The following is a 5637-nucleotide window of genomic DNA, read 5'->3' as shown; positions in this document are numbered from 1 at the left end:
TGGTGATGCCAGGGATTGAACCTGGGGCCTTCTGCATGCCAAGCAGATGCTCTACCCCTGAGCCACATCCCCTTCCAATTTGCATTAGACTTTTAGTAGCTAGAGGATGACAGTTCAGGAGCCAGCTTGATGTAGTGGAGACCCAGGTTAGATTCTCCACTCCTCCACATGCAGCCAGCTGGATGACCAGGGGCTGGTCACAGTTCTGCTTTAAGCTGTTCTCTCACAGATCAGTTCTTCACTTTCAGCCCCACCCACCACACAGGGTATCCATAGCGAGGAGAGGAAGGGAAGGCAATTGTAAGCCGCTTTGAAATGCTTTGGGGTGGTGAAATGCAGGGTATAAAACCAACTCTTCTACAAACGTAGCTTAGGCTTGAAATAGCCATCAACTACTCTATGACTACTCTATGAGCCTCTTGTGGCGCAGAGTGGTAAGGCAGCAGAAATGCAGTCTGAAGCTGTCTGCCCATGAGGCTGGGAGTTCAATCCCAGCAGCTGGCTCAAGGTTGACTCAGCCTTCCATCCTTCCGAGGTCGGTAAAATGAGTACCCAGCTTGCTGGGGGGTAAACGGTAATGACTGGGGAAGGCACTGGCAAACCACCCCGTATTGAGTCTGCCAGGAAAACGCTAGAGGGCGTCACCCCAAGGGTCAGACATGACCCGGTGCTTGCACAGGGGATATCTTTACCTTTATGACAAGCACTGCTGGAAGTTGATAGGGCCAATGCGCCTCTATGTGCCTGCACTTTTGTAATGGAAGAGCTGATGCTGCCATTCTTGAGACATGGTGTGGGTAGATTCCCGCTCAGCTTGCTGGATTTCTATCTTTGGAACACGGGTGGTGCTTGTGGGTTTAACCATAATTGCAAAGAGTGTGTAATAAAGCTACATCTTTTGTTTCCCTTCTATGTTTTTTTTTTAAGCACAGAATTGGGGAGGGGAGAGAAAAATACTTTATTCCAACTATCGGCCTCCAGAACCCTGAACAAGTGGCTGAGAATTGGAAGCTGTTTTTGTGTGCTGTGTAACTAGAGTCCGAAAACAGATGGGAGATTTTTCCAGTGTGGGACACAGGCTGTGGTATTCTAGTTTTGCCGAAACTGAAAACTACAAGGAAGTCATTCATGGGGCGTGAATGCTTCGCTAGACTGAGCGTCCTGTTTCACGTTCAATAGATCTTCAGAACTGGGTTAACGGCTGGGCCATTTTTGGGGAGGGGGAACAGTTCGGTTCCTCAATTGTGACATTTATCCCGAACTCCCAGTAGATCAGGCTGTGGCAGAATTGGTGTGTTGTGATACACTAGGAGCCATTGACCCGCTTTTAGGATGAGCGTTCTGAAGGAAAGGGAGAGAGAAAACTGGCCTCGCTAAACTCTGAAATACAATCCAAGTGGGTAGCCGTGGTGGTCTGAAGCAGCAGAACAAATTTAAGAGTCCAGGGGCACCTTTAAGACCTACCAATAAATGAATAAAACATGGTTGGTCTTCAAGATGCCCCTGGACTGAAAAATACAAGACAGCCTTGTGGCTCAAGAAGAAGAAGAATTGGTTCTTATATGCCACTTTTCTCTACCCAAAGGAGTCTCAAAGGGGATTACAGTCGCCTTCACTTTCCTCTCCCCACAAGACACCCTGTGAGGTGGGTGAGGCTGGGAGAGCCCTGATATCACTGCTCAATCAGAACAGCTTTATCAGTGCTGTGGTCAGCCCAAGGTCACCCAGCTGGCTGCATGTGGGGGAGCCGGGAATCAAACCCAGCTTGCCAGATTAGACGTCTACGCTCCTAACCGCTACACCAAGCTGGCTCAAAATATGGGCTCCAGTGTGTGATGAGAAGATCACACTGCCCTTTCCCAGATGCCTTGGCTTGGGGATCCTAAGCAGAAGCACTGGGAGAACTGGGGAGCAGAGCAGAGAGGGCCTTTCTCTGCTTCTCCGCTAGGCTTGCCAGAGTTGTCCCTTCTAAGCCGTGCGTGTGGGCGGATGCTTAACCCTGGAAGTCCCACTCAGTAGCAATCTGGAGCTGTGGGGGGTCTTTGCCCTTTCCAATTTCCGTTTTAAGATTAAAGCCATTCTGTTCTGCTCAGGAAGTGGATCCACACGGTAGCAAGAGGGGAGGGGATTTGAGGGAGTATTTATCACCAGTCCCAGGTTGGGAAATACCTGGAGATTTGGAGGGTAGAGCATGGGGAGGGCAGCCATTTTTTCCCAGGGGAAGTGATCTCTGTCACCTGGAGACGAGTCATAATAGAGATCTCCAGCCCTCACATGATTAACGCAGTTAAGGGAAAATCTGGTCAAATCTAGACTGGTGTGGGAAAAGTGGGGACTTTTCAGGGACCTTCAGAAGTGGGTTACTCACCATGTTCCTCCCCAGTGGTTTCTCTTCTGTACATGACCTGTTGCTAGTTTAATGGATTGGGATTTCCACCATAACATGTAGTCCTCACCCAGAAATGGCTCTTCGTTTTGAGAATCCCCATGGTACTATTCAGGGGCTTTTGAGGTCCTGTATGTATGGTACCGGGCCTCTTGTGGCACAGATTGGTAAGGCAGCCGTCTGAAAGCTCTGCCCATGAGGCTGGGAGTTCAATCCCAGCAGCCAGCTCAAGGTTGACTCAGCCTTCCATCCTTCCGAGGTCGGTAAAATGAGTACCCAGCTTGCTGGGGGGTAAACGGTAAAGACTGGGGAAGGCACTGGCAAACCACCCCGTATTGAGTCTGCCATGAAAACGCTAGAGGGCGTCACCCGAAGGGTCAGACATGACTCGGTGCTTGCACAGGGGTATGGTACCACCATTGTGGTACCATATGTATGGTACCACCATTGCAAAAACCCTGCTTTAGCCACTACAGCACACTGGATTTGCATGTTAAAACTGACCAGACTTTAGGATAGTGGAATACAGGCTCTGATCGCCTGTTTGCTATTTCAAATTCAGAACCCAGCTCAGCCCATGCATCCTTTTCAAAAGAGGGAGCAACAAACCTTTGGGGTAACAGAATGAAATCTGGATTCGTACTCGGACCCGAGGATCGATTCCTGTGTGCCCACTTTCACGGAAGAGAGGAAGGAGGCAAAACACATTGTATACTGTGCTATCTCCCTGGAAAACAAGGATGCCATTATGCAAAGTGTTTTATAATTTGTTTATAATAAGTGGGCAGTGGTTCATAATTTTGCCGGGAAAGAAGCAGAAGTGTGTCTTCACAGAAGACAAATTATGAACAGGCAGGTCTTCATGTGGCTCAGTCTCTCATTGCTGGAGCTTTCAGGGATCCATCCTTTCCCATCTTAACCCCATTTGTATATTCCACTGAGGGAAGGGCCACCCCAGGATGCTCTTGGGATAACTTCATTAGCAACCCTTAAGTGTAGCAACCGGGATGATGATCCCCTCTGTTTTGTTTTGTTTTTTGAGACAGTGACACATCACAGATGGCTGCCTTTAAAAGCCTTATCGTTTAATGGATGTGTGATTTAGCACTGAATTTCCTACAATCTTCTTTGCTCGGAGCTGCAGTTCTGCAGCCGCATGGGAAATGTGCAGGAGGTCATGCTGGGTGGAGGATTCAGACTCTTTCAAGTCACTCCGATGAGAAAGGCTGCAGATTTGCCCCTTTGGCAGCCGTTCTTATCTTGTTCGAGGGCTGCAACTCTCCTATGAGCTGGACTCGATCCGTTTGCCTGTTTCCTGACCAGGCAGCTTTTTGAACAGGTATGCAGCTGCACAGAAACCGTGGACGGAGAGTTCCGTTCCCTTGCTTTAGTTTCCTTCCTTTCTGCAGCAGGTGAGATTGAATTGACCTGGGATGATGGATGCGTGAATCAGGTCATTAACTCCCATATATACCTCCCATAAGGAGGGGCAAAAATGTGCATGCCCCAATGATACACTGGATCTGACCACCCTTTCTGGGCATGAAAAAGGAGATCCTGTTTAGTGATCAGAAAAGAGATCATATGACCTGCAAGGGCAAAAGTCAATGCAGGTTGGCAAATTATTGCAAGCCTAATATGGATAGCATAGGCCAGTGGTCCCCAGCCCCCGGTCCGAGGACCGGTACTGGTTCATGGATCAGTTGGTATCGGACTGTGGCTCCTTCTTGTCCTCCTCCTCAGCTGCTGCCTGGGGGCTGCCCTGCCACTCTGCTGCTGGTTCACCTTTGGTGCTCTCCAGCAGCCACCATAGCTGGGGCTCCCCCTTGGCATGGCACTGCACAGCTGCTGTGCAGCTGTGCCCCCCAGTGGGTGGTGGGAAGTCAGGAGCACCAGCATGAATGCAAGTAGAGCAGGGGCTCAGCCGGCAGCGTCCCTCAGCAAAATAATACTCCCCCCCCCCCGGGCCTCAGTAAAATTGTCAAGCGTTGACCGGTCCCCGGTGATAAAAAGGTCGGGGGCCACTGGCATAGACTACCCATTGGTAAGCCTTTTTTATTGAGCGTTTCATTATAGTTGCTGACTGCTGATGGGCTGATCACTGTATGTGTGTACAATTGGTTGCCAAGTGGCAGGCAGGAACAACAGATCTGGAGGGAGAGGCCAAATTCAATCTCTGGGAGAACGCAAAGGCCAGAAACACTTTCATTTTCACTGGACTGGGCTGTTTGAGTACTGGAAAATTAACCAGACAAACTGGTTGAAACTGCTTTGCAAACAATGACCTGACCAAAGCGCAATCAACTCCTTGTTCACAGCCTGTTTGGTGCAGTGGTTAAGAGGGGCAGTTTCTCATCTGGCAAGCCAGGTTTGAAGTCCCGCTCCTCCGCATGCAGCCAGCTGGGTGACCTTGGGCCAGTCACAGCCCTGTTAAAGCTGTTCTCACAGAGCAGTGCTGTCAGGGCTCTCTCAGCCCCTCCTGCCTCGCAGGATCTCTCTAGTGGGGAGAGGAAGGGAAGGTGATTGTAAGCTGCTCTGAGACTCCTTCAGGGTCTAAAACCAACTCCTCTTCTTTCCAAGTTCCAGCATCATATAACCCCAGGTACTTTGCACCACACAATATGCATCTTGAGGCCTGTCTTGGTAGGCTTCATCTAATGCAGGGGTAGTCAAACTGCGGCTGGCAGGGGCTCCTGGGAATTGTAGTCCATGGACATCTGGAGGGCCGCAGTTTGACTACCCCTGATCTAATGGATTTAGGTGCCATTGTTAGGGTTGCCAGCTCCGGGTTGGGAAATACCTCAAGATTTTGGAGGCGAAGCCTAAGGACGGGAGGGTTTGGAGAGGGGAGGGGCTTTGTTGGTATATAATGTCATAGGGTCAACCTTCTAAAGTGGCCATTTTCTGTAGGCAAACTCATTGCTGTCACCTGGAGATCAGTGGTCTAGTAGATCTCCAGCACCACCTGGAGGTTGGCAACCATTGTCAGTGTGCACAACTGGCACCCTTATCTTGCTCCCCCCACTTAGGATGGGTATCAGAGGGGGGTTAGTTTAGGCTTATGTGTTTTTGCCGCATCTTGGTTTACTGTATTGACTATGTTTATGGGGTTTTTTTTGTGATTTTATTGCATGGGGTTTTTACTGTAACTCGCCTCGAGCCTCCAAGGAGAGGGGAGTAACAAATGTAACAACAACAACAACAACATTTTGCTTAAACGAACACCAAGCAAGAATGTGATCTCCTAGGAG

The 5637-nt window shown here is 49.6% G+C and overlaps 1 non-coding gene across 1 annotated transcript; it reads right to left on the bottom strand.

Moving 5' to 3' along the window:
• Positions 1–72, bottom strand: TRNAA-GGC (transfer RNA alanine (anticodon GGC)). The gene has a single exon. It is a non-coding gene; the product is annotated as a tRNA-Ala (tRNA).
• Between the last annotated feature and the right edge of the window lie 5565 nt (positions 73–5637).

Source organism: Paroedura picta, chromosome 14 (assembly GCF_049243985.1).
Source record: "Paroedura picta isolate Pp20150507F chromosome 14, Ppicta_v3.0, whole genome shotgun sequence".
Lineage (NCBI taxonomy): Eukaryota > Metazoa > Chordata > Lepidosauria > Squamata > Gekkonidae > Paroedura > Paroedura picta.
The sequence above is the reverse complement of the archived record's forward strand: the minus strand, read 5'-3'. Positions and strand labels throughout refer to the sequence as shown.